Genomic DNA, 20,516 nt, shown 5'->3' on the forward strand with positions numbered 1-20,516 from the left:
AACCTGGTGTTGCTGACTTTTGACTTTGTTCACCCCAGTGCAACACTGGCACCTCCACATCATGGCATTTTCTCAGCAGCTAGGGGGCCTGCCACTGAGTAAAGAGAATGTCTGGTAAACACTGGAAGACTTCAAGCAGGCTCTCAGATACCCTTCCTTTTTGAGTACCTTTTTGTCAATGAAAGGGCACAATTTTACATTGAAACATTTTGTTCTTCAAATTATTATGGGATTTCTTTGTCTTTATTATTCAAATATGCCTCCCAATTTGAATACAATGAACTCTCACTGTTTATGAAGTCAATGGCATGCTGCAAGGCTTTCTAAATTTTCCCTCTGTGACCCTGTTCTAATGATAGAAAATTAGTGCATCCCTAATCAAGACTGGGGAGAGTTGCTGAGTGAGGGCGGAGTGAGAGGACAAGTTGCTGGGGACTGGAGTCGTTCAACCAGAAAGTGGTGGTTTGGAGTGATAGTTATGAGCAGCGACCAATGATTTTTGTCCACAGCCATTGTGAAGACACTGGTGGGGCTTTGCAGCTAAGACTCAGGCCTGGATGTGAGTACTGACTCTAGGCATATTCTGACAGAGTCCCAACAATTCCCATTTCTTCCTTGGAGCTTGTGACTCCAAATCACCATTCTACAGCTCTAATGAGATCAGCACAATCCTGTTCAAGAACTCTATACTCCCCTCCACATTGCACTTGCATTTCAGGTAACAGGAAAATACAGACCCGATTACAGGAAGTGTATTTTGCTGTGCATATGAATACAAAATGTAAAAAGCATATTCCAGAAGGAACATTGACTAGAAAATCCAATCTCAGTTACAAAAGGAGCATTCACAATCTGGGGTCATGCACTCTGTGTATGCAAAGATTTTCAATTTTACATTAAACAGGAAAAAACAAAGAATTGTGGATGCTGGAAGTCAGAAATAAAAAACAGAAATTGCTGGAAAAACTCAGCAGGTCTTCTGAAGAAGGTACACTGGACCCAAGATGTTAACTCTGCTTTCTCTCCACAGATGTTGTCAGACCTCAGAATTTTTCCAGCAATTTCTATTTTAATTTCTCAATTTTATACTTGCCTTTTTGGTGTTATTCACATATATAAAGTAATTGAATGATACATTTAACGCTATGAGCATGTTAGTTCATACAATACAATGTGGGATTAACCCAATCGTTCTTTGGGAAGGTTGAAGAATAGTTGGAATCTAATTGACTGCACTAAACTAATATGCTTTATATTAACAGCATGTCCTCCTCTGTTAATTTATCATACATTGTACATCTGATATTAATTTCTCAAATTCCTGCAAAATAGCAATGAGAGCAAACGTCTTGTCAGTGTTGGCTCTGAATACACTGTAAGTATAAATTAATATTTATACTGAAACTAGCACTGACTCACAGTGTAAATGGTCAAGTGTAAACAGAACAGAATTACTTCAGTCATAGTTTACAGTAGAAAGAACCACCTCCTGACACCTAGCCATATCTTAATGGAAAGAAAAGCTCAGTGTATGTGTTGGACTAGTAATTTAATGCCATCTTGCACCTGAGCTGAATCGATTCAGCTGTTAAGTGAAAGCTGAGAGATCACGTTCCATTTCATTCATTTTCAAATCCTGAACTCAATATCACACAACTCCTTAAACTGGAAAAAACCATTCTTTAGCTTATTAGAACATCAAGGTAATATCATATCACATTTGTACTCAGTACTCATTTATTCTGGCACCTGCTTTGATTCATAAATTAATAAATGCTAATTTGGATACTGTTCTTGCTCACTGGTTTAGTTGATCTCAGCTAGGATGTAAATGTGAATACCATGGTCACTCAGAATTTGTACAGTATAAAAATGAAAATATTAGAAAGTATTCACTTTCCTTAATTTTCATTCAGTCACCCTGCAGTAAGTGTGTGCCAGCATGGGGTGACAGTGGCTCAATGGTTAGCACTGCTGCCTTACAGTACCAGGGACCTGGATTTGATTCCATCCTTGGGTGACTGTCTGTTGAGAATTTGCACATTCTCCCTGTGTCTGTGTGGGTTTCCTCTGGGTGCTCCGGTTTCCTCCCACAGACCAAAGGTATGCAGGTTAGGTGAATTGGCTACGCTAAATTGTCCTTATTATCCAGGGTTGTGCAGGCTTGGTGGATTAGCCATGGGAAATGCAAGGTCCCAGGGATAGAGTACAGGGATGGGGTCTGGGTGGAATGCTCTTTGGAGGGTTGGTGTGGACTCAATGGGCTGAATGGCCTGCTTCCACACTGTAGGGATTTTGTGTCAACATCTGCTAGCATTCACTACCTGAGATTGTGTGAAGAGCAACTTGGCTCGTGTATAATGGATTGTTGCATTTCAGGAGAATCATTCTTTTCAGAGTGAAGGAAAAAGAATCAATATTACCCGGATCATTTATAAACCTTCATTTACAAACAAATAATAACATGACTATTTAATTTTTTGATGGTTTACTTTTTTTTCTCCATTAACTGGTCACCATTTTCTTTAACAATCTGTCCAGAGATGTGATGAAAAAGCTCTGGAGCAGATGGACTTGAACCCAAGACTCGCTGTGCCACTAGGACCCTAGCCATTTCACTGCATGCTATCTTCTTTAGTATTTTTCATCTGATCTTGGATGGGCTGGAGATAAGAAGTTGACTACAAATCGTTCCCCAAATAATCACCATCACTTCTCAAGAATTCTTCCAAAAGCAGTGGTGTCCACTGGATGTCTGAACAAAAGCTTGAGTAGCCATACTTAAATTGATCTGTGATTTAAAACTTCTCTCCAATTGCTTTAAAAGCAATTAATCTTACTCCAATTTAGGAAATAACTGTAGGTGCCATTTTACTCTCGCTCCCAAAGCAAGTGCCCCTACTCAGGTCTCCAAACAAACTACTCAAGTCAGGCTGGCACCAGAAGATTTATTTTATTCAATGGTGGCCAAGCCAAATCAGTGGAAAATCGAGTCAAGCAGCTTGATGCAGAACTTATTGCAAAATGTGAAATCTTGGACCTTGGTGTATGCCCTTTAGAGTTTTTCTTATGAATACCTGCATCCTTTCTTTCTCTCATATCAAGAGAGGTGGGGGCGATATTCATTTTACCATAACCTTTTGTAACAGTGTAAAATATTTCTCAGTGTGGTCTACTATGTCCGAAATGTAATGGATGTATTCTGTATTGATTCAGCCAACTTCTTACTCATCCAGGGCACTTCCCTACTACTGACAGAAGGTTCCCTAAATAAGTAAGCTGGGATCTGAGGCTAGTTGTTGCACACTGAATGCGAACTTTGGGTAACATGCTTAGAACTTGTTAGTTGCATCAGGTATTGAGTAACAGTAAAGAGAGACTATCCCAAGACCCTTTAAAAATAATCAAGTAATGTCAGTTTCAGAAGGGTGCTCCTTCTGATCCTGCAAAAATGCTTTGCTCAACTTCTGGCATATCGAATGATAACCCCCTCATTCCCCCACTATGAGTACTGTCCTCTGGATGGGACATGCTGACTGATTCACCTTTGGAGCCAGTTGATTTCTCAAATTCCTTGACGTGAGGGCTGTAGTGAAGTGTCTATCTCTCATCCATACTTTCTTGGCAGTCCCTTAATAAGATCTAAAGCCAAATTGAATTCAGATGCTAAACTGGCATGGGAAAGCATGCTAAGCTTTGTTCTGTTGACTTTGCACTTGTTTTGGTTGCCAGTTAAATTTCTTGAGCTTTCAATTGGAAACTAATTTAAACCCAACATTTAGCACATCAGACAGTCTGAGGTGCTTCATGTGTTTTAGAAAGTGGTAATCATTGTGTGTACAAAAGAAAATAAGGAGTCTTGTGGCACAGTGGTAGTGTCCCCTGCATCTGGGTTCAAGTCTCACCTGCCACAGAGGTGTGTAATAACATATCTGAAGAGTTTGATTCAAAAGACAATGCCTTCATCATTTTTTGAATGGAGTGAGAATACATGACAGAGCTCCCCAGTATAATGAGATGCATGTGAAATTCATGTAGGCAGAGATCTTCACATCAGGTGCATGACTTTCATGAAGTGAAAGAGTTTATATTTGATGAATGTTCATGTGACACATTTGGCTTGTGGCTCGGTGTCCATATTCTGTGGAAGAAGAAACATTAGGTGCATAACTGTCCCTTGCATCTGGGGTAAATGGCCCACTGAAAAAAATATGAACAAGAGTGTGCATTTGAACAGAACTCAGACTGTCATTTTAGAAGTTACTCATCCACTTGCATAAGAAGTATATTATACAACCTGACCAACATGAAAATGGACATGCACAAGTGCAATGATTGCACAAAATTTTTAAGATGTATATCCTAAAGAGCTACCAACAAAATGCTTGATCCAGTCTTGAAGAGTCTGCAAAGGATCTTAGGTTTTGCTTCATGACTGTTTTGATGTTAACACACAAAATTCTACCTGTAGCTAGTACTTGTGCTTATACTGGACACAAAGAGGCCTGTGTTCTGGTATCACCTGTTCTGGAGTGTGCAATAACATTTCTTAACGGATTGTTTAAAAAGTATCCATACTTGTCAAAATAAAGGAAAAATCATGGACAGAATTTTAATTTCTAAGTATGCGTGGAGTTAAAAGGAAGACTTTTAACTACACAATGCTGTTCTTATGTACATTCAAGTACAAATACATTGAGGACAAAACAGTAACAAGGGAGAGAATAGGGCCCCTTAAAGACCTGGGTGGCACGGTAGTTCAGTGGTTAGCACTGCTGCCTCACAGCGCCGGGGACCCAGGTTTGATTCTACCCTCGGGCAACTGTCTGTGTGGAGTTTGCACATTCTCCTCGTGGCTGCATGTGTTTCCTGCGGGTGCTCCGGTTTCCTCCCACAGTCCAAAGATGTGCAGGTTAGGTGGATTGGCCACGCTAAATTGCCCGTAGTGTTCAGAGATGAGTAGATTAGGTGGGTTATGGGGGGATGGGTCTGGGTGGGATGCTCCAAGGGTCAGTGTGGACTTCTTGGGCCAAAGGGCCTGTTTCCACACTGTAGGGATTCTATGTTCTATGGGAAAAAGACCAAGTTGTAATGGCAGATGGACAGTTTAAAAGGCACCAAGACAGCACTTCACTCTCTGCAGCCCAGAACATCAGTGGACCTTAGCCCATCATCTTCAGTCTCCCTTGGAGATGTCAGAGACCTGCCGGAGGTCAGCCCTGCACCTCAGTCACACCATTCTAGAGGTTCTGCTGCAGGCTGTCCTGGAGAAAAGAGATGTACTATTTCTGAACAGTGGCAACAAGAGGTCATCAGGAGTCACCAAGGCAGCGTGGACCACAGTAGCTACTTTTATTAGTGTGAGTGAGCATTGTAAGCCACTAATCACATGAATATTAGATCTACACATTGTGTAAACCTTCAGTGATTCCAGTCAACTGTAGCTCTGACCACAGTGAACCGGCTTTCAATCAGAACACTGCAATGCGTAATTTCGTCCCACATTCATCTTACAAATAATGCACATGGATAATCACAGTTCTGGATTCTGATCACTCATTGTATGTACCAATGCAGGCAACGTAATCATGCTCCCACGACAATGACTCTTAATGGTCCTATCATTCTTCAAGAGAATAATTTGCATAATCCTACGTAGATGTAAAGGGAACTGCCTAACACTAGGCACCTCACCTTCTTCAATGCTGAGCTGGCAAGTGAACAAAGAGAGCATGCTTGCGCAGAAGGTGAGATTGAAGGTATAGAAGCAAAATACTGTGGATGTTGGAAATCTGAAATATAAACTGAAAGTTCTGGAGAAGCTCAGCAGGTCAGGCAGAATCTGTGGAGAGAGAAACAGAGTTAATATTTCGAGTCCAGTATGACTTCTTTTGAACAGGGGAAGGGGAGATTGGATATCTCCAGTCATCCTCTTTTCATAGAGTCCTACAGCACGGAGACAGGCCCTTCGGCCCAAACTGGTCCATGTCGACCAAATGTCCATCCACTCTAAGCCTATTTCCATACGCTTGGCCCATATCCTTCTAAATCTTTCATATCCATGTATTCGTCCAAATGCCTTTTAAATGTTGTTAAATGCCACTCAACTACTTCCGCAAGCAGCTAATTCCATATGCATACCACTCTCTGTGTAAAAAAAGTCGCTCCTCAGGTTCCCATGTATTCTTTCCCCTCTTACCTTAAACTGATGCCCTCCAGTCCTCGATTCCCCAACCCTGGGAAAAAGAATGAATGCATTCACCCCATCCACGCCGCTCATGATCATATACACTTCTATAAGATGCCCCCTCAGTCTCCTACGCTTTAAAGAAAAAAGTCCTAGCTTGTCCAACCTCTCCCTATAATTCAGTCTCTTGAGTCCTGGCAACATCCTTGTAAATTTCTTCTGCACTATTTCCAGTTTAATAACATCCTTCCTATAACAAGGTGACCAAAACTGAACATAATACTCTAAGTGCGATCTCACCAACGCCATGTACAATTGCAACATAACTTCCCAACTTCTATACTCAATACCCTGGCTGATGATGGCTAGTGTGCCAAAAGCTTTCTTCACTGTCCTGTCAACCTGTGACTCCATGTTCAGAGAACCGTGCACCTGAACTCCAAGGTCCCTCTGTTCTACTACACTTCTTAAGGCCCTACCATTCACCATGAAACTCCTACCTTGATTTGACTTTCCAAAATGCAACACCTCACGCTTATCTATATTAAACTCTATTTACCATTTCTCAGCCCACTTCCCCAGCTGATCAAGATCCTGCTGTAATTTCTGGTAGCCTTCCTCACTGTCCAAGATACTGCCTATTTTACTGTCATCCACAAACTTACTAATCATGCCTTGAATATTCTCATCCAAATTATTAAAATAGATAACAAACAGCAATGGCCCAGCACTGACCCCTGAGGCACACCACTAGTCACAGGCCTCCAGTCTGACAAGCATCCTTCCACTATTATTCTCTGCTTCCTACCATCAAGCCAATTATGTATCCAATTTTCCAGCTCTCCCCGGTTTCCATGCAATCTAACCTTCCAGAACAGTCTACCATGTGGAACTTTATCAAAGGCCTTATGGAAATCCATATAGACTACGTCTGCCACCCTGCCCTCATCAACCTTCCTGGTCACTGCATAAAAGAACTCTAACAAATTTGTGATCTCCCAAGCACGAAGCCATGCTGACTACTCCTAAACAACTCCCTTTTTTATTTCTTTTTGTTCATGGGATATGAGCACAGTTGGCTATGCCAACATTTATTACCTGTTCCTAATTGCCCTGGAAAAGTTGGAGAACTTTTTAAATTCTTACAATGCTTGGAGCATTGGGATACCTGCAGTTCTGGTATGAAGCAGTTTCAAGATTTTGTGCGAACAACATCAAAAGAACATTAATATAATTTCAAGTCGGGATGGTGTGTGGCTTGGACAGCAATTTGCAGATCATTTGTATATTTGCCTATTCTCATGTGTCTGCTGCCCTTGTTCTTCAAGGTGCTAAAGGGCACAGGTTTGGAAGGTACTGTCAGTGAAGCCAGAGTGAGTTACTGTCATGCATCTTGTAGCTGGTAGACACTGATGTCACTGTGTGCCAGCAGTGAAGAGACAGAATGTTGAAGGTAGTGGATGAGGTGCCAATCAAGTGGGTTGCCTTCATTCTGGATGGTGTTGAGTTCTTGAGTGTGAATGGAACTGCCCTCATCAAGGAAACTGGAGAGTATTTCGTTACATTCCTGACTAGGCCAGATGGTGGACAAGTTTTGAGAAGACAGGAGGTCAGTCACCTAGCATCTGACCTGTTTTGGTAGCGACAGCCTGTCTAACCAGACAAACTGGTTACTCCCACCAGTCATCTGAGGCAAGACAGCAAAGCCATCCACAGGTTTCTGGAAGTTGCTGCTGACCAGATATAGCATGATGTTGTAGTGTGAGGAAATGAAAGATTAAAGAATATTTAAGTTACTTTGGGTTCACAGATGTAAATCTTCTGTACAGAACTGCATTGGAAACAAATGGCGTCACAATTTCCTGTAACTTCTGAGTATCTGTGAATATTCTTGAAAAGTCATTTGTTCTCCAATCTAGGTGGCAGAAACTTTTCTCAGGCCAGTTCTGCCTCTTTTCCTGATGACCCTGGCTTCCTCAGATCCTCAGTATCACTGATGGCTCCTTCAGCATCTCCATCAGATTCCCCTTCTTCCTGATCTGAGGAGACAGGTGGCTACTCCATCTTCCCTTCATCTAAGTCTTCACCCAGCCATTGAGCTAGATTGTGCAGGGCACAACAAAAAAATCATTATTCTGGACACCCTGTTAAAGGAATGCCCCTCCTGAATTGTCCAAGCATCTTCAGAAGACCACTCAACCGATCAGTGAAGGCTCTTGTGAATTGTACAGCATTGTAGCGCTGCTTAGAATCAGTCTGATTGTTTCTAGGGATAACTTCTAGGGATACATCCTGTCACCCACGAAACCCTCCTCCCCACCCCCAGCCAGAGGTGATGCAGTGGGATGTAAACATTTGTGGAACCTGAAGTTGTGCAGAATATTAGCATCGTGTCAGCTCCCCAGGTAGTGGGGGAACAATGCAGGAGTTGTTGCCTGTGGTCACTAACAAGCTGGACATTGAAGGAGTGAAATCCCGAGTGTTGTGGCATGGACGTCTGAGCATCACATGGGTGCATTCACTGGCGCCTCATACCTGAGGGAACCCAACGATGGCTGCAAATCCCATGGCTCAGGCACTTTGGTTCACCAGTTCCATGATGAAGTGGACAAAATGAATTGCTTTCCTGTTAAGGGCATCAGTAAACTCTAGATTGCACATGCTGTCTACCAACTGGGAGATGCTGCACGGAATTCAGTGGTTCCAGCATCTGACGTGAAGTTATTAATTTATGAGGAAAGAGCCAGAATGAGATGTATATGCTTTGTGTTTGTTGTCTTGTCAATGGTGATTTTTTTGCTCTGTCACCTGTCACCTCATGCTGCACCTGTCTTGACTGAGGTGCAAGCTCCACAATCCATGATTCATTCTCCCTTTTTCTGATGCTGCCACAAATAACTATTTGTGCTCTTTATCTTAGCGTTGCTTTGCATGCATGTGCCAATTAATACAATGTGAATTTCTTTGCATTACATTACTCTTGCGTACTGGAAGAATCAGACAACTTAACAGTTTCTTCACAATGCTATTATCTTTCAGATGTAGGGTCAAGTAATAGCTCTGCATGGCTTGTGCAGTCCATATTTCCAATTTTGATTGCTTCTTTTGTGTGTATGTTACTATGTTCAGACAAATCTAGTGCCCTTCCTTTTTAAACTGCGCATTGGGCCAAATGGCATGCTTTCACACAGTAGCGATTCTAAGAAAATAAGGGGTGTTGGAGCATTCTTAAGAGGGGAATCAGGAGGGTGAAAGGAGGATATGAGATAACCTGGCAGGTAAGGTTAGGAATAATTCAAAGAGATTCTAAAAACACATTAAGAGCAGAAGAGAAACTAGGGAGAGAATACGGCCCCTTGAAGATCAACAAGGTTGTCTATGTGTGGAACCGCAGGAAAAGAGAGAGATACTAAATGAATATTTCGTGTCAGTTTTTACTGCGGAGAATGAAATGGAGGATAGGGAACTCGGGGAAATGAAAATTGATGTCTTGAAAACATTCCACATTACAGAAGAGGAAGTGCTGGAGGTCTCAAAAACATAAAGGTGGATAAATCTCCCAGACCTGATCAAGTGTATCCCAGGACATTGTGGAAAGTTAGGGAAAAAAATTGCAGGGCCCCAGCAGAGATATTTGTATCATGTACAGCAATGGATGAAGGTGCCGGGAGGACTGGAGGATCGTTAATGTTGTGTCTTTATTTATAAAAGGCTTTAGACCAGTGAATCTGACATCAGTGGTGGTTAAGTTGTTGGAGGGGATTCTGAGAGACAGGATTTACATCCATTTGGAGAGGCAAGGACAGATTAGGGATAGTCAGCATGGCTTTGTGCTTGGAAAATCATGTCTCACAAACTTCATTGAGTTTTTTCAGGACATAACCAAAAAGATTGATCAGGGCAGAGCGGTAGACATTGTCTACATGAACTTTAGTTAAGCCTTTGCCAGGTTCCGTGTGGTAGACTAATTATTAAAGTTAGATCACATGGGATTCAGGGAGAGCTTGCCAGTTGGATACAAAATTGGCTTGACAGTAGGAGACAGAGGGTAGTGGTGGAGCATTCTGTTTTGGCATGGAAGCCTGTGACAAGTGGTGTTCTGCAGGGATTGGTGCTGGGTTCACTTTTGTTTGTGATTTATATAAAAATTTGGATGATAATTTAGGAGGCATAGTTAGTAAGTGTGTGGATGACGTCAAAATTGCTGGTATCATTGACGATGAAGAAGATTATCTAAAATTACAAAGGTATCTTGATCAAATGGGCCAATGGGATGAGGAGTGGCAGATGGAGTTTAATTTGGTTAAATGGTAAAACAAGCAAAGGTAGGACTTACACAGTTAATGATAGGGCCATGGGTAGTGTTGTCAAACAGAGAGACTGAGGGGTTCAGGTACATAGTTCTTTGAAAGTTACATCACAAGTAGACAAGATGGTTAAAAAGGCATCTAGCACACTTGCCTTCATTGCTCAGTCCTTTGACTATAGGAGCTGGGAAATCATGTTGAGATTGTACTGGACGTTGGTGAGGCCTTTTGGGAGTAATGTGTACAGTTCTGGTCACTCTGTTATAGGAAGGATATTATTAAGCTGGAGAGGGCTCAGAAGAGATTGTTGCCAGGTATAGAAATTTTGAGTTATAGAGATTCGTAAAATCATGAGGGATATGAAAAAGGTGAATAGCAAAGGTCTTTTCCCTAGAGTGGGTGAATTCAGAACTAGGCGGCATATTTTTAGGGTGAGAGGAGAAAGATTTAAATGGGTTATGAGAGGTATCTTTTTCACACAGAGGGTGGTTCATATGTAGAATGAACTGCCAGAGGGAGTGGTAGATACAGGTACAGTTACAACATTTAGATGGGTACATGAATAGGAATGGTTTAGAGGGATATGGGCCAAACGCAGGCAAGTGGGATTAGTTTATTTGGGAAATTTTGCAAACATGGACAACTTAGACCAAAGGGTCTGCTTCCATACTGCATGACTCTATGCCTCTATGTATTCCTTCGAAAAGCTCTGGGCAGGCTTTGAAATTCCACATTATACCTTAAAATATTTGAGTCTTCTGGACGAACACAAATCCATTTTTGGTATATTCGAACAACTGAAGCCATGATACTTTCCTCTGCATCAGAAAATGAGCAACATTAAGTTGAGAAAATTATCTTGGAAGAATTCCAATGATAAATGGGTTCACACTTATGAAGCATTGCACATAGTCTGTGACAACTTGAGCTCGATTGAATTTGAGATAAAACATCAGACATACCAGATCATTTGCCACAAACGTGAATGAAACTCAGAAATGCAGGAGAATATTGGAGGATTCAGGTTGAGAATATGATCCTTCACATCTCTGGGTTAACTTAAAAATATAGCCCTGCTGGCCAAATATGCAATGGAAGTTTTAAAAAAATCTCTACTCATTATCGACGAGAACTCTTGCATTCTATCAGGATGTCTCCATTGTGATTCTAAAGAAGCTAAGCCTCTGGAATGACGTTCTAACTTTATTGCAACAGTACATCTACTGAACCAGTCACAGACTGTACCCTTCCCTTCACGCACATGGACTGCAGTATTGTGAAAATTGATTAAATGAAGGTCACCATGACTGAATCAGGTGAACATCTTTTGCCAATAGGTTCCATTCCTAACCTACCACCACATCAACAAGACTTCCCACACGTGCAAACACCAAAGCAGAACAACATGCAGCAAAGCAAACCACTGAAAGAAAGCCACATAACTTTAACTGGAAGGAACAAACAAACCTCCACCCCTAAGATCAACGGTGCAAATATGAGAACAGCAACAGGGTCAATCATGCCACCCATAATTGCATACCATTTGACAAAATTGTTGCTATATAAATTTAATTTACTACCCATTGGCATTTTGGCCAACTATTCCGTTTGTACAGTGGGCTTACAATATTTTTTAATGTAAACCAAATGTCTGGTGCCTAGGTATTACTTGGTTTTTCCCCACTGCACTTTCCAGGATTTGTTTATCATTGAGAAGAGTCTGATGCCTGATCAAGGTCTGAAAATACTCTTGCTTGGGCAAGTCCATGCATGGTAAAACACAAGATGTTTAAGGCAGGTTTTTTTTAAAATGTAGACTGTGTTTATAAGATTACACTGTAGAAGTTACTGTTGGCTTTATTAGTAGACAAATAACTTTATCAAGAACCCCTCCATCTGGCATTGAAATTGAGACATTAATCCATTTATTTCAAATAAGCTATAGCTCCCACAAAATATCAGACCAAATAGTGTCATGTATTTGTGGTCGGTCTGCTAATAAGGCCAACAATAATTTTCTGCTTCACAGAATGGAGGTTGTCTGGACTACGTTCATGGAATGAGAAATAATAGTTAGTGTTTTAAATTCAAAAAGCCTATAGTGAATACACAACTTCTTAGAAATGGGATTGAAGGTTATCATGATAAGGATAACAATAACAGCTTATATTTATATAATGCCTTAAACATAATAAAACATCCCAAGGCAATTCACAGGAGCATTATAAAGCATAAATATGCTAAGACACATTAGGTCAGATGACAAAAAGCTTGGTCAAAGATATAGGTTTCAAGAAAACTCTTTGTTCTATGTGATGTGGATTTAACAGCTGCCACAGATTGCACACAAGGACATCTACAGCAGAGGTAATGGTCACGTGAGTACGGCACGCCAGCCAATACACTAGAAGTATAATTGTGTTTCTCTAAATAATCTTATGGATGAAAGGGAGTTGGGGAGGTATGCACGCATATTGCTGTCGGCTGTTTGTCTAATATCTGCTCATTCGTACAATGATGTTTCTTCTCCAGGGAGTGTGGTTATCATGGATAGTGCTGTTGCCATGGTAACATGGTGACGGATCAATTTTCATTGTTGGGAATGCCTCTGGGGCTAATAGTCATTCTGTTCTCTGTCAGTTGTGAGTGAAAGAACAGCTTATCCAGTTGTACATAAATGTTTGCAGTTAGGATGATATCTGATTACTCATGTACACCACATGTGATCTAGGTGACAATGACTCAACAGTTGTCCCCAGTTGTATGTGGCCTGACATTTGTTGAGACTGTTGAGTATTTGCACTTAACTAGACCTCCAATGCTCAGTTCTGGCAATGCCTAGGAAGTTTTGTCAAAGTGAAGTTTGACTTAAAGTCATTTCACCTTAATTTTGTTATTCACATCTGTTACTACTTCTTGTTTCAGTAGTTGTAGTGTTTACACACTGTTAGAATAGTACTTTGTGTGTAGGATGACATAAGTCTTTGGACTGTAGGTGTATTTCTCTACTCAAAAGGTGCCTTGTATAATTAGACATGGATTTGAATGATTTCTTTATGATCCCTTTGGCAATTTTAATCTTCACCTCAACCTTTTCATTTGATTGGGGCTAGTGTGGAGATGATATATAGTGTTGAATTTTTGAATTCTTCATGAAGTGGCTGAATTCTTCACTCGTGAATTGAGGGCTGCTGTCACTTATTACAATATCTGGAATCTCAGTCTGACTAAGTATCCTTTCAGGCATTTTACAATCTCAACAGTGACAAGATGATAGTTACTGTGAGAGTGAATAGGTTTACTTCAAGCTTCATCCATTGTCTGGTCTGGAATATCTGTACTATAAGCAGTGTTTTAGCTTATTTAGCTTGGTATTCATTACAAATAACGGACAGGATGATGTGGGTCCTCAGGCTAACTGCTTATTCTTGCCTTCTTCACACTCAATTTCTTTATGGCTTCCACTGATGCCCCTCAATATCTCTTTTTTCCTCAGGAATAATGACTATTTCCTTCACATAAAATACCATCTTGGATTATCATTTCATTTCTGTAAGTGCAATAGATATAGCAATAGATGTGTCCTTAATGTTTTCAGATCATTCTTTCATTATTACTTCCTATAGCACTTGGAGAATTCTTGCATAGTTTGCTTGATTTGAGAAAGATGTTTGTTTTCCAACTTCAATATCTCTGATGGGTTGTGATTTCCTGGCCACATCTAGCTGTTGCTTCTCATCGATTCTGGAAGATTTCACACTCTCCCTTGGCATCCTCAACTTCTTTCATAGGGAGTACTGCTCACAACAACATGTCAGCAACTGTTTTTGTTGCTTGTATGTTACATCCAAATGAGACAGGAGATTGACACTAGATAAGAGAATTAGGTACAGACTCAATGAGCCAATTTACCTCCTTGTGCAACAGAATAATTCAGTGACTCTGAGATCTCTGGTGCAAAGAAGTATTCTTTTCAGATGCTTTGCAGCAGACAGAAGCAATTGAGGAAAATGCTTTGAAGTGGCTTCGAGTTGGACTCCACTGTCATTTCGTCTCTCCCAAACAAGGATTGGTTGAAAATGCTCACAAAGACAAAGGTAGGTGCTCTTTCTCTATCTGAGTGTGGTGTTGTTCAGTTTGCATTAATGGTCTCGGTTCAATGGAGGAGGTTACAGTTATAGGGAGGGACAAGGAGAGACGCTGACTGAGTATCAATGTAAATCAGCAAAGTTGGTGAGGGGGATGATGGGAGAAGACAACTTGCTGTGCGTTAAAACATGGACAGTGAGTTTCAGATAATCTCAAGTTTAAAGTGGGTAGAATGCAGCAGAGCAGCTAGATGTGCATTGGAATAATTAAGTCTAAAGAATTCATGAATGAGGATTTTTGCAGCAGATGACGTGAATCAAAGTGAGGTGATATTTTGAAGGTGGATATATGGCATGAATATGAGGTCTGAAGCTCAAACATGACACCAAGGTTGCACAAAAACTGGTTTAATCTCAGATTGCTACCATAGAGATGGATGGAATTGGCAAGAAATGGAGATTAGAGACAAATCTCCACTCAAAGACCAGGAGAGTGGAACTAGTTGGAAAGCTTGTTCAGCCAGGATGGGTTGTTTGACCTCATTCTGTGCAGTATCATAGAATCCCTACAGTGTGGAAACAGGCCATTTGGCCTGACAAGTTCATTCTGATTTGCCGCAGAGCATCCCACCCATACCTAGCCCCCTATCCTATCCCTGTAATCCTGCATTTCCCATGGTTAATCAACCTAACCTACACGTCCTTGGACAAACTGAGCAATTTAGCATGACCAATCCACCTAACACGCACATCTTTGGACCATGGAAGGAAACTGGAGCATGCAGACATGGACAGAACATGCAATCTCCACACAGAAAGTCACCCAAGGCTGGAATTGAACCCAGGTCCCTGGTGCTGTGAGGCAGCAGTGCTCACCATTGAGCCACCATGCCACCCTGTAGAATCATTTTAAGATTCTATGGTGTGAATAATTGACTGTGCTGGCATAGAACATCTCACAGTAGGAGCACATCTTAGGAAGTCAGGTGGTGGAGTGAGCAACTGAAAACATTTGGTGCCATACAATCACTATGTCAGTGCTATGGAAACCTGGTCCTCATGAAATGGCATCCACGGTCCAAAATGTTTGTAAGGGCATTAACATTAGCATGGCTTGTCTGTTATGGAAGCGTGTATAGTGAAGTCAAACAGTGTCAGACACTGATGTGGAGTTTGGAAACGTTTTAGATTCAGAATAGGACTAGAATTTGATGAGATGTTCAATGGAGTTTGAAGGCCTGTCAGAAGAAAGTCTGCTATAGAGGTCTATAGTCGTAGTCCTTATTTGGCTGCAGTTCTACAGGAAGGCATAGCCAGGAAGAGAAGGGTACTGATGTCACAAATGGCCAATGATTAGTCCTCCATTCATGCAGGAAATAAACAGCTTTCAGGTCGTCCTAGTGTTAATGAAGATGTGGATAGACTGGACATCCATTGTGAAAATGAGCTGGTTAGGGTGAGGATAGTGGAAATGATTAAATTAATGGAAAGCATCAGAAGGTTCATAGATGTAATGAGAAGACAGTGAACAAGGAGAGTAAAAATAGAGTCAGAATTGGAAGAATTCAGTTCAGTGGGGCAGAAAAAGGTTGAAAAATTGGGCACACCAGAGCAGAATTGATTATGGATTTTGAAAAGGAGATAGAAGCAGTCTGTCCAGTGCTGGCAGGAGGAGTCAATGATGGTAGAGGCCTTGGGGGTAAGATCACCGACAGAAATGAGACCAGTAAAGGTCTTGAAATCAATGGTTTGATATTTAATGGAATTATGGTCTGGGGGAGGTGGAGGAAGTGTCAAAGAGTTGGTGTTTGGCCTCTATCAGGTACTAGGTACTATGTTGGTGCATGTTGGAGAATAAGAATTTGTCTATCTGGGATTCCAGATCATCTCTTGACTCTTTGTTACCAGAAAGGAGACATCAGGTTAAACTGATTAACAATCAAACTACAAGGATAGTTATTACATTTGTAGATTTGTTGAGAAGGAACCTGGTTTCTACACACGTTGTTGAGCAGCAGATGACATAGAAACATAGAAGTTAGGAACAGGAGGAGGCCATTTGGCCCTTCAAGCCTGCTCTGCTATTCTTCACGATCATGGCTGATCATCCAACTCAATAGACTAATCCTACTCTCTCCCCATAACCTTTGATCCCATTTGCCCCATGTGCTATGTCTAGTCATCTCTTGAATACATTCAGTGTTTTGTCATCAACTACTTCCTGTGGTAATGAATTCCATACGCTCACCACTCTTTGGGTGAAGAAATGTCTCCTCATCTCCACACTAAATTGTCTACCCCGATTCCTCATACTGTGACCCCTGGTTCTGGACACACCCACCATCGAGAGCATCCTCCTTGCATCTACCCTGTCCAGTCCTGTTGGCATTTTATAAATCTCTGAGATCCCCCGTCATTCGTCTGAACTCCACTGAAAACATTCCTAACCTAATAAATCTCTCCTCATACGTCAGACCTGGAATCAGCCTGGTAAATCTTCGCTGCACTCCCTTGAGAGCAAGAGCATCCTTCGTCAGAAAAGGAGACCAAAACTGCACACAATATTCCAGGTGTGGTCTCACCAAGGCCCTGTATAACTGCAATAACATATCCCTACTTCTGTACTTGAAACCTCTCACAATGAAGGCCAACATACCATTTGCTTTCTTTACCACCTGCTGCACCTGTATGCTTATCTTGGTCTCACCAAGGCCCTGTATAACTGCAACAACGCATCCCTGCTCCTGTACTTGAAACCTCTCGCAGTGAAGACCAACATGCCATTTGCCTTCTTTACCATATGCTGCACCTGCATGCTTGTCTTCAGCGACTGGTGCACAAGAACCGCAGGTCCCACTGCACACTACCCTCTCCCAATTTACAGCAATTCAAGTAGTAATCTCTGACATCAACAAAGAAAATTTTAACTTTTAGTGGGTGGGATAAATAAGGGTCTTTTTAACCAGTGAAGGCCCTGCTGAAAAGAGCTGTGATGATGATCAGCTGAAAGTGTCTATCGAAGACGTACCTGATCAGTTTGGGTCTTACGCGGGTCTGGTAAAATGAGTTTATTGTGTTGGCATTGTAATAACTGTACTATTGTATCTCAATAATAAACTCATTTTTGGACAATCCATTCAAGCTCGAACCATGAGTTAGAGAGAATTCCTTACAATACTCCACGAGAACGGCATTATCATTGTAAACAGATTTAATTACAATGTTAGTGTTGGACTTGACAGAACTGAGAAATTCAGATGGACAATGTGATTAGAGCAGTTAGGTGGTTGCTTTTGACCAGCGCAGACGTAATGCAGCTGAAGGGCCTTTGTGCTAGAGATCACTACGACTCTACAGCTCACTGCCATTTCTCACTGAGCAAATCAGGGCTGGAGGAAGTGTTTCAGGTACAGTACAGGGATAATTCTGAAGATGGGAAAAAGGACCCACAGTAAAAAGCAATTGTCATCAAAGAAGTGGGTGTAGAAGTGAAGTCAACAGAACGAGAGTTGAGCAACATTCTGAGCTCAAAATTCAGGGGTCAGGGCAAAAGACCAGTTGAAGTTTTTCCAAACTGTTCAGGGTCAGACAGGGAGAGATTGAAGGCTATCAGGTACACACCACAAGGATATGATTAGAAGACATGATTGGGTCAGAGGAGAGTAATGGTGAAGAAGGATCTAGAGGAGCATTTGTGTGCGTGAGTTGTGAAGTTTTCAATTATCATGCCTGAAAATCACTGAGTGTCTCAGTGCACAGCTCTTCTATCTCTCAGTAAATTTGTTGGTTCAAGTCCTGTCCTGATTCATTAAACAGAATGGACCCTCGCAGTCTGAGCATGTATTATGGACCATGTTGTATAGTAGTTTATTTCATACATACTGAAATATAAATGCAACAAATGCAAAGTGAACTTTAAGAACTTTGTAGGGAGTTTAGCTGAGTTGAAAACTTTATTTCTATCAAACTGTCTCATTTGTCAATATTGAAAATGGCACCAGCATTTCAGCATTCTTGACAAAGTCTGTGTATGCATGTCAGCACCTATAAGCAAAGCAATGTATTCCTGCCCAGAGCGGAAGGCAAAGCCATTGTTTAACTTGAGCTTTATTCTCTGCTTACTGAAACTAGATGTCCTTAAACTGGCACATGCAATACAAAATCCTAACTTTAGGATCCATCTATCTTTTTCTATATAAGTAAATTTGTGTATAAAGACTATTAGTAACAGCAGAGTTACCTAAGGGCAGACGTTGTGAGGTTAAAGCACACTAAAGATTCTACCCATAAACAATCTTAACAACAGACATATATAAGCCAACCCAAGATTTCCAGCCATTTTACATAAACAAATGAAGAAGAGAGACTGACAGTGGATTAGAGCTGATGCTTTGTTTATTCTGAATGTTTTCTTGAAACTGCAACAGATCCTGAAGACGAAAGCAGTGTTCTTCAATTTCATATTACACCTGCATTTGCTTCTAATCTTTCAACTAAAAAGCTTGTGCTGCTCAGCCACTTTAGCCTTTGGTGCATGGGCTAACATTTTTCTATTTTCTGTAATGCACAATAAATACCTTTAATAGTAACCCATTTGTCATACAAATTTGAGATGTTGAACCAAATCAGATGACTGGATACTGGTAGGAAACTCTCAAAAGAGCTGATCTGGGCAGCTTCTTACAAGTAATGCTACCTTATTTGGTTGTATACATGTTCTTTGGCAAACAGAGCTCTACTTACATTCCAACCTAAAACTAAGTTGGTTTATTCTCTTGATCCCCAAGAGAATTGGTATTCTCTGGTGCTGATTAGGAATTTAGAAAGAAAAATTATGCCAATTTTATAATGCTGTTCATTGTAAATTTTATTTAATGGGAAAGCATTATTTCTCAGCTATCTGTAGCCATATACTCCACATGGTTATTTAATTCAAGTGTCATTCTGTGGAATTTTCTTAATAGATTAACATACATTCATATTCATTAAAACTCAAAATGCCAAAAATCCTCAATTCCAAACAAATAACAATATAAATAAACTTCAAAAGTACATTATTTCTAATGTTTACATGCTATTATCAAGATTAAACATGACCATATTCATGAAAAACTATTTGTAGCAAATAGTGGAATAACAGGAATTCCTTGAAAATACTATTTATTTTGATCCTTGGCAATTGATTTGGTAATTTATCTTCAACTGGAATGTGCTCCGGGCCTTAGGAATGAAAGGAGACCAAATGAATTTGAGTCCTATTTCTAATTACTATCCAATTAGCCCTGATAGCAAGTGTGTAAATGTTAACAATGAACTGGGATATAAGTATCTTTGATCTTCTTTGAGCTTAAATACATATTGATTTTGCCTGAATGGGTCAACACCTGAAAAGAGTGGAAGATAGTAAGGAATTACATTGGAGGGGATCTCTTAATGGAGGGTGCAGTGATAGTGTCCCTACCTCTTGACCAAGAGATCTGGGTTCAAGGCCCATCTGCTCCTGAGGTGTACATGTAATAGTAAGGAAATAGTAATAACATTTCTAAATAGGTTGATTAGAAAAATAGGTTAAAATCTATATGTATTGCCAGCAGGGCCCTCTTATGGTGCAGTGGTAGTGGCCCTACCTCTGAGCCAGGAGGCCTGAATTCAAGTCCCATCTGCTTCAGAGATGATTAGAAAAGTAGGTTAAAGAAATGGTATTGCAGCATGAGTCGGCATTTTTACAGGGAGCGTGGAATATAGGAGAAAATGAGAAGGGAAAATCTTTGGTGTATCAGTGTGATATTAACATGAAGACTACATTAATTTTACCAAAATGTATAGGAACATAGTGAATTAGAACAGAAAAGTATGAACAAGATAAATTATTAATTTATTATTTTTGTTAGGAAATAGATTGAGGTGCGGTGTTTGTGAGTCAGAGAGTCACTT

Source organism: Rhincodon typus, chromosome 3, assembly GCF_021869965.1.
Source record: "Rhincodon typus isolate 14 chromosome 3, sRhiTyp1.1, whole genome shotgun sequence".
NCBI lineage: Eukaryota > Metazoa > Chordata > Chondrichthyes > Orectolobiformes > Rhincodontidae > Rhincodon > Rhincodon typus.